This window comes from Condylura cristata, unplaced genomic scaffold, assembly GCF_000260355.1.
Source record: "Condylura cristata isolate star-nosed mole 26May11 unplaced genomic scaffold, ConCri1.0 scaffold00016, whole genome shotgun sequence".
Lineage (NCBI taxonomy): Eukaryota > Metazoa > Chordata > Mammalia > Eulipotyphla > Talpidae > Condylura > Condylura cristata.
Window position 1 is genome coordinate 253,223 of NW_004567117.1, and position 9,596 is coordinate 262,818.

The following is a 9,596-nucleotide window of genomic DNA, read 5'->3' on the forward strand; positions in this document are numbered from 1 at the left end:
AAAAAAAAAAAAAAAAAAAAAAAAAACAAGAGAAAGCACAAATAAACAGAATCATAAATGAAAGAGGAGAATCACAACAGATCTAGCTGAAATCAAAAGAGTAATCAGAGAATAAAATGAACAACTATATGCAAACAAGTTTGACAATTTAGCAGAAGTGGACAAATTCCTACAACTCTACAACCATCCAAAGCTAGATAAAGAAGAAGAAATAGATCAAGTAAACAGACCAATTACAAGCAAGGAAATTGAAGACATGATCAAAACCCTCCCCCCAAAAAAAGCCCAGGGCCAGATGGATTTATAAAAGAATTATGCAAAACATTCAAAAAGAACTAATGCCTATTCTACCAAGACTCATCCAAAAAATCGAAAAAGAAGGAAAACTGCCACATACTTTCTATGAAGCCAACATCACAATAATCCCAAAACCTAACAAAGAAAACACACACAAAAAGAAAACTTCAGACCAATCTCCCTAATGAACACCGATGCAAAAATCTCAACAAAATCTTAGCCAACAGAATCCAACAATGTATTAAAAGAGTAACACACCATGACGAAGTGGGCTTTATTCCAGGAGCACAAGGATGGTTCAACATCAGAAAATCAATTAATGTAATCCATCACATCAACCGAGAATAAAAAACACATAATCATATCAATAGATGCAGAGAAGACATTCAACAAATTTCAACACCCATTTATGTTTAAGGCCCTCGACATCTTCAGAATAGAAGGAGCATACCTCAACATGATAAAAGCCATATGTGACAAATCCACTGCCGATGTCATCCTCAATGGAAAGCTGAAAGCTTTTCTTTTGAGATCAGAACAAGTCAAAGGTGTCCATTATAGCCACTGCTATTCAACATAACACTGGAAGTTCTAAGAGCAATAAGACAGATAAAAGACATACAAGGAATCCAAATAGGGAAAGAAATAAAACTGTCCTTATTTGCAGACGATATGTTAGTCTACATGGAAAACCCTAAAAATTCCACAAAGAAACTAATCAAAACCATTAACCAGTTTCTCAAGGAAGCAGGATATAAAGTCAACACACAAAAATCAGAGGCTTCCTATACACAACCAATCAGAAGAAGCAGAAATTTAAAAAAAAAATCCCCTTTTCAACTAAAAAAAAAAATCAAATACCTGGGAATCAACCTAACAAAAGAGGCAAAAGACCTACAGAAAGAAAATTACAAAACACTGTTAAAAGAAATGCAAGAAGCCACCATAAAAATGCATAGGCATCCCCTGCTCATGGATCGGGAGAATTAACATCATCAAAATTGCCGTCCTTCCAAAAGTGATATACAGACTTAACGCCATCCCAATATAATGACATTCTTCAAAGAAGTAGAAAAAATATTGATAAGATTCATATGGAACAACAAAAGACCTTGAATAGCCAAAACTCTCATGACTAGGAAGAAAGAGAATGGAGGCATTACAATCCCAAACTTCAAGCTATACCACAAAGCCATAATAATCAAAACCACATGGTACTGGAAAAAGAACAGACATACAGACCAGTGGATTTGGATAGAAAACCCAAATATAAACCCACAAGTATATGGACACCTAATTTTTGACAAAGGAACAAAGAAGATACAATGGAACAAAGAAAATTTGTTCAGCAAGTGGTGCTGGGAAAACTCGGAAGCTACATGCAAAAAAATGAAACTAGATCACTGCCTCACTCCAGTCACAAAAATCAACTCGAAGTGGATTAAAGACCTAGACATAAGAACGGAAAGCATAAAATACCTAGAAGCAAAGATGGGTCAAACACTACATGACATAGATTTTAGCGACATCTTTAAAGACAGAGCACCCAATGCCACAATAGTGAAGGCAAAGATAAATAGATGGGACTACATCAAGTTAAAAAGTTTCTGTACAACAAAAGAGACATTACAAAAAAAACAAACAGACAGCCCACTAATTAGGAAAGCATTTTCTCACACAAAAGTAGTGATAAAGGACTGGTCACAAAAATATATGGAGAACTGATGAAACTCAACAAAAATAAAGTAAACAACCCCATCCAAAAATCGCCAGTAGACCTAAAAAGACACTTCTCCAAAGAGGAAATGCAGATGGCCAACAGGCATATGAAAAAATGTTCAACATCACTCGTAATAAGGGAGATGCAAATTAAAACCACAATGAGATACCACCTCACCCCAGTGAGAATGGCACATCTTCAAACAACTAGCAACAACAAATGTTGGCGAGGATGTGAAGAAAAAGGAACTCTCCTGCATTGCTGGTGGGAATGCAAACTAGTACAACCACTATGGAAAACTGTTTGGAGGTTCCTCAAACTGCTAAACATGGAGCTTCCCTATGACCCAGCAATCCCACTCCTAGGTATCTACCCAAAAGACACAAAAACACTGATTGAAAAAGATACCTGCACCTCCATGTTTATTGCTGCTTTATTTACAATTGGAAAGACATGGACACAGCCCAAATGCCCAAAAATGGATGACTGGATAAAAAAGATGTATATATACACAAATATGGAATATTACTCAGCAATCAAAAAAAGAAACACATGTATTTTGCAGCAACATGGATGGAACTGGAGAAGATCATGATTAGTGAAATAAGCCAGAAAGAAAAGGAAAAATATTGGATGGTTTCTCTCATTGCAGGAATATAATGGAATAGGTGAGTAAATAATGATAATGATGAAAAGCTATATACCAGAGACATTTTGTGGGGTGGAGTGGGGAATGGGATCAAAAATAGTGGGGGGAGGAGAATGGACTGGATTATGGTGTTGGCACATGGGTTATGGTTATGTGAAGCCAAGGGAATTGCAACTGAGATGGAAAATTCGCACAAAATGATGTAAAAATAAACTATTGTGATAAAAAAAAATACCACATTATGGTGCTCTCTGAAGCCACTGCATCACAAGTTCAATCCCCAGCCAGGTTGCTGACCCACATAGAGCAGCGGGCCTCTCCTGACCCGCCTGCTGCTTCCCTCAGCAGTGTGTTTCAGCACATCTGTCTGTTCTGCTCCCCATTCTGTCTTTGGTGAATCCTCTCACCCACACCTCTGGCCTGTCCCCAGTTCCGTAAGCATAAATAAATAAATCTTTTTTTAAAAAATGAAGAAGAAACAATAAATGCTGGAGAAAATGTAGAGATAAAGGAACAATCTTACATTATTTGTGAGAATGTAAACTGTTAGCCACTAAGGAAAGCAGTGTGGAAGTTCCTTAGAACACTAAAAATGGATCTACTATGTGATCCAGTGATACTACTCTTATTAATCTACTGAAAGGGCACAAAAAAGACTAACTTGAAATGAATCCTCCAATACTAGCTTATTACAGCACTATTTACTATAGTTAATATATGGAAATAACCTAAATGTCTCAAAACAGATGAATGGATCAAGAAGACGTGGTACATACATACATACATACATGCATACATATATATACACACACACACACACACACACACACAATGGAATACTACATATAGATCAAAAAAGATAAGCTTGTGCCATTTGCAACAATATGGGCAGAACTTCACTTATGCTAAATAAGTCAGGAGGAAAAAGAAAAATAACAGATGGTTCACTTATATGCAGAATTTAAAGAAATAAAATATCAAGAAAAAAACTAAGATGACCATAGATGTGAAGCATACAGCAGAGGAGGGAGACGGAGAATTGTCAAAATGGGAAATTGGAGCATAAGGGAGAATGAGAGGTCACAGTGCTATTGTTAGTGGGAGACTACGGGGAGAAATTTCTCCCTCCAGCAGGAGAAATCAAATGTTGTCCAAAAAAGATGCATAATGTTTGGTGGCACATTTAATTAATTATAATATGCCATCTAATAATTATATGCTATTAAAAATAAAGTTCATGATCCCTTTAGAACATATTAATTGGATTAATAGCAGATAATCAGTCACTTCAGGTAAATAAGACCTTTGCCTATATCAGATGGTAAATTCACACAAATTTCTCATGAAGTTATGTTTTTGGCTGGTAATTCATCCTGTCACACAGATAGAGGCTCTCACTAGCTACACATATGACAGAGATATGCCTCTCGATCTGAGGGGGCCCATGGCCCTCCTCGTGGGTTTTCATTCCTCAGCAACATAAAGGTCCATGTGTCAGTTATCAAACCACATTCTCACTGCCAAGTCACATAAATTTAAACTTTATTTAATCCCAGGACCTGGGCAATTTACAGTGTAGGGCTATAAGCATTACAGGGTATAGAGAATTTCCAAGTTTGTGATTTTTCCAAGTAACAACTCTATTGAGTATTTATCATTTACATTAAATGGCTGTATTTATCATTTCTATTCTCTTTTTTTGTCCATATTAATTCCATTTTCTTATTTTGTGTAGTTTTTCTCATTTTGTCAATTGAGTATTTAAATTTAAACTCTTTTCTTTAGTAAGAAAGGTATATAGTTTTTGTTGACCTCTCATCTTTAATAAGAAAGGTATATAAGACATTTTACTCACACATATAGCTTTAGCTATGTCCTATGAATGGTAAATGAAATATTCTCCTCATTGTGTTCCATTTAAGCTTGTAATTACATTTTAGTTTCCTTTACAGAATTTTTCTTAGTTTCTGAGTAATTAAAATTGTTTGCTCATCTTACAGCAATCTAATTTTACTGGGTTATGAACTACCAAAAACATTTATTTTTATTGGAAGATCCACTAACATGACTTTTAAAGTTGTGTGGATTTCTCTGAATTTAAGGATGCAGAGAAATCATGAGCTGATTGCTATCCTTGAGAGAAAGAGGGCACACATTAGCTCTCTTATGTGGTACCATGAAACTAAAAGAGATTATTCTGACAAATGTGCAGTACATGTTTTATACAGAATGTAGAATACCAATAAAGCATGACACATAGTGGTAACTAGAAAAAATGCTAAAACACTATTGAGAGTGAATTGAAATTGGCTATAGGATACCTGTAGGAAAGAGGGGCAAAATGAGGGAGGTTACAAGTCCCTAGGGGCTGAGGACATGATAGCAGAAGCTGTGCAGATAGTAATAATATAGTGAGATGATGTAGGGTAAACAAAGTGAATCAGGCTTTTTTATGACCTCCAGCCTCTGGCCTCCATAGTAAAGGACACCTGGGCCCAGAGAGCACAGCACACACCTGTGGAAGTGGGGACACCTGTACTGAGAGGCAAGGGATGAGAAGGCAGCATTACGCTGAGGCAAGACTAAGAGGAGACAAGAGACTGAGAGAGAGAACAATGGAGAGGGATAATCAGTTCTGTCCCCTGATCCAGTATTAGTGGCCTATAAAAATACTACTCCAAAATTATCCTTTCATCTGTGAGAACCCACAGTGAACCTATCTGGCCTGGAGTGTAGCACCAGGAAGGATCTCTATGGATCCGGGATAACAGGTAAATGAGGAGTCCTGGAGCCCTTGCTGGCTTTTTCAGGATTCTGATAATCTTTCTACACCTTTTGTAGTGAGACAACAGGTGCAGGGCAGGTAGGTGGGCCAGGAGTTTGAGAGGCAGGCACAATCTTCACTATTTCTGGGCTCTCAGGTGTTCTCTCCTGGTCTCTCCACTACTTTCTGCCGCACTGTCCCCTACTTTTGCAGTGTCTAGCTCTTCTCGAGGCTCCTAGACTTTGTCCACCTCCTGTGCTGCCATGACACCTCCAGTGTTGTCCCTTGCTCATGGTCTGTCGTGCCCACTCACACACACCACCATCAGACTCCAGGTGCCGCCATTAGGCATGCATGTAAGCCAACAGGTGTAGATGTTGATGCTAATGGTGGGAAGGCAGAATAAACCTGATTACCTCCATTCATTCTACAAATGGCTGCACAATAGATGAGCACTAAGCATTTATCACAGGACAAGCAAAAGGAGCATTCCTTCCCTCTGGAAGGGGGAGATCACAATTGAAAAGACCTTACTCAGGCCCTTCCTGGTGGTGCAGCGGGTTGGAGCGCTGCACTGAGAAGCTAAGCTAAGCCAAGCCTTCGCGGCTTCAGTGCTAGTTCAATCCCCACCCCTGAGGTGACCCACATGGCCAGGCAGACCTCTCCTACTCACGCCTGCTGCTCCCCTCAGCAGTGTACTTTGTCAATCTGCCTGTTCTGCACCTGGCTGTATCTCATTTCTGTATGCATAAATAAATCTTAAAAAAAATAAAAGAAAAGAAGCATCCTAGGAGGCCACTGACAGGCTTGCATGCTTGTGAGGAGCCAGAGGTGAAGGCTGGACAAGTTGGGACTGCAGAGGCTTCCAGTCATAGAAGGGGGAGGTGGGAGCCAGCTCCGGGACTGCTGCGACGGCAGGCATGGAGCAAGAGCCTGGGCCAGAGAGGAGAGATGCGGTAGTTCCAGGGTGCTATTCTGGCCACCATCGCCTCAGTCAGGAGGAGCTGCATGGTCTTCATGGTGTTCCTGACAGGTGACGATAAGCAGTCTACACAGATGGCTGCAAGTTGGGAAGATGAGAAAGTGACAGAAACATCTTCAAAGAGTTTGTTGCTATTAAATTGACACTAAAGGGGAAGCCTGCATACAGTTTTCAAAATCTATTCTGTAGTGTGTGTTCCATCCTGTTTTTTTTTATTGGTGACAGTGGAATTTCCTTGGAAGTAATAGCAGGAAGTATTTCTGCAGATGAACTTGTTAACAGAATTCACAAAGTTCAGCAGATGCACTCATTAAAAGGTGAAACAGGCCCTCCCTGGTGCGCAGCAGGTTAAGGCACAGCCCTGAGAAGCTAAAGCCACTTCCGCATGAGTTCGATCCACGCCTGCCCCAGAGGTGGCCACATGGCGCGGCAGACCTCTCCTGACCCGCCCGCTGCTCCCCTCAGCAGTGTACTTCGTTGATCCACCTGTTCCACTCCCCACTCTGTTTCTGGTGAATCCTCTCACCGCCCCTGCACCTCTGGCCTGTATCCCAAATCTGTATGCAAATAAATAAATCTAAAAAAAAAAGTGGTAGTTTAAAGGATGAAACATCCGTGGCAAATGGCAACCTATCAGAAAATTCTACATCTTTCACCTCTTTTGAACCTACCACCACTTCTGAAAACTCTCAATCCAGAAATACAGAGCTTTGTGAGGCACCACCCACTTCTGATTCAATGTCAGAATCTGCATCAGGTGGAGAAAGTCCAGGCCATGTCACTTCATCCCAAGAAGCCAGTGGATGCTCAAATCAAAGACCTGCAGAGGACTTGACCATCAGAGTAGAAAGACTCACCAAAAAACTTGAAGAAAGAAGAAAACAGAAAAGAGGAAGAAGAGAGGGAAATAAGGAAGGAAATTGAGGAAAACTGGAAAAGAACTGTTGAATTATAAAAGGAAGCAAGAATAATTAAAGAATGTTGGAGGAAAGAAACAGAAAAGGCAGAAGACAGGGCAGCTGGACAGCATATTAAACAGCAGATTGCATTGGACCATGCAGAGAGCACTGCTTGTTTTGCAAAAACAAAGAAAGAAACAGAAGCTGCCAAAGCTGTTGCCTTGCAGGTCAAACAGGCAGAAATGTAAGTAAAGAGGGACTCTCCTGTAAAAGGACAAAGCACTATTGCGAGAATTCAATTCCATCTTCTTGATGGTTCTTCCTTTCAGTTCCCTTCCTGTGCTCCTCTAAAGGAAGCAAGACAGTTTGCCCCACAGACTGCTGGCAACACTTATGGTAATTTTTCATTAGCAACTATGTTTCCCACAAGGAAGATTACAAAAAGAAAGTATTGATTTGGAACTTGGCCCAAGTGCCCCAGTGGTACTATTGCCAGCAAGAAGAACAACTACATTCATAGTACATTCCAGTAGAGAAATTTGGACATTGTTGGAGGAAGAATTTTACCCATTCCTTGCCATCTGGAGATTATCAACTTATTTAGTAATCCTCCTCCAACATCATCAGGACCCTCAAATCTTGCATTGTCTAGCAACTCAGAGAAAAGGGAACCAGTCAGAAAAAAAAAGAGTGCTGGAGAAATGAGGGAAAATGGGGAGGGAAGACTTTAAAAAGGAAGGGAAGATATATAGGTTGAGGACTCAAGAATATGATAAAAATGAAAACAACACTTGGAACTGAAATTCTTTCTTATTCAGTATTTCAACAGATATAGTGACAAGTACAGTTTGTGCAATAATCATTGTTGCTCCTGATTTAGTTCAACTAAAATTCTGCTGAGGAATTGGGACTGTTTTGTTTTCCTGTTTATCTATGAAGTGTCTCTTTATTTCTACTTAGTGTATTACATTTTAACTCAGATAAGTCAAGAGATAAAATAACTGGCTGCTAGGTCCTTGCATATGGTGACCAACTATGAGAAGCCTAAAAGAATCACAAGATTTGCCATAGCCTCTTTATCAGCTTTCTTATTCAGTATTTCATATACCCAATTAGCACAATGCTCTCAGATGATACATTTTGTTTACAACTGTTTTGCTCCAAAATTCTAAAGCCCATACAAGAAAATATTATGTCATTAATTTGATTCTGAGTCACAGCATTTTAACTAGCAAATCAGATAATTTATGTTTAACTTCTCTCTTTGCTCATCTCCTGCATGCAAAATCTTGTAGTTTTTAATCTTAAACACTGAATAAAAAAATTCTTTTCCAAAAATTGACATGATCTTTTTGCTTTAAATTTTGTTAACCTAGCACAGGACTCTGCTGAAGTCATGTGTCTGGTCTCCCCAGCCCCCATCACTGCTCAGGAAAGTAGCTGACCACCTTACTTTAAATATCACCAAAAATAAATTTTGACACAGGTACTATGTACTCTCTCACCTAAATCACCAAGGCAGCACTTTCTATAATGTTTTTAGGGTTTTGTTCCTAAGAGATACAAAAAGACAACTCTCTCGCCTTTGTACTGAAGTTTTGCTTTATACTAAAGTCAATCACACTTCAATGACCTAAGTCACACTGTAGAAGACTGAAATAAAGATAAGCCGTTTTACACACTTGATTATTCTTAAGAATTTAAAGATGCTTGATCTAAATATGCTTTTTTTTCTTTATGTTATTGGTAGTAGAGACTATATAATGTTTAGAAAAGAGAGTGAGTTTGACAGTTCTGGTTTTAGATTGGAAGGTATTGCTGTTGAAAGAACACATAAGGTTTTGACTTTTGTAATGGGAGGAGAATTCTCAGAAATTTTTTTCAATCTATGAAATAACAAGGACTTTTTAAAATGGTAATAATGTTGGCAAGGAAATAGTGAATGGACTATGCTGTTGGTAAGAATAAAAGCTGGTATAATTTTTCTGAAAACCATTATCAGAAACCTTAAATATTTCATACTTGATGCAAATGAAATTCAGGTATATCAATGGAATACTATTCGGCTATTAAAAAGATAAAAATAGTGCTTTTGGGACACAATGGGTAGTCTTAGGAGTGATTATGATAAGTAAAAGTTTCACTTACTTGTGGAATAAAAATAACCAAAAATAAATGTATGCTGACAAAATATAGCAAAACTTATATAACTTAGTGAAAAATTGACTTATTATCCATAGCCAGAAGAGACAGGGAAAAGGTTAGGAGAAAGATGGGGATAAAAT

The 9,596-nt window shown here is 38.5% G+C and overlaps 1 pseudogene; it reads left to right on the forward strand.

Annotated features, from left to right (window-relative positions):
* The first annotated feature begins 6,381 nt into the window (after positions 1 to 6,381).
* LOC101618365 lies at positions 6,382 to 8,211 on the forward strand (annotated as a pseudogene).
* Positions 8,212 to 9,596: the final 1,385 nt, after the last annotated feature.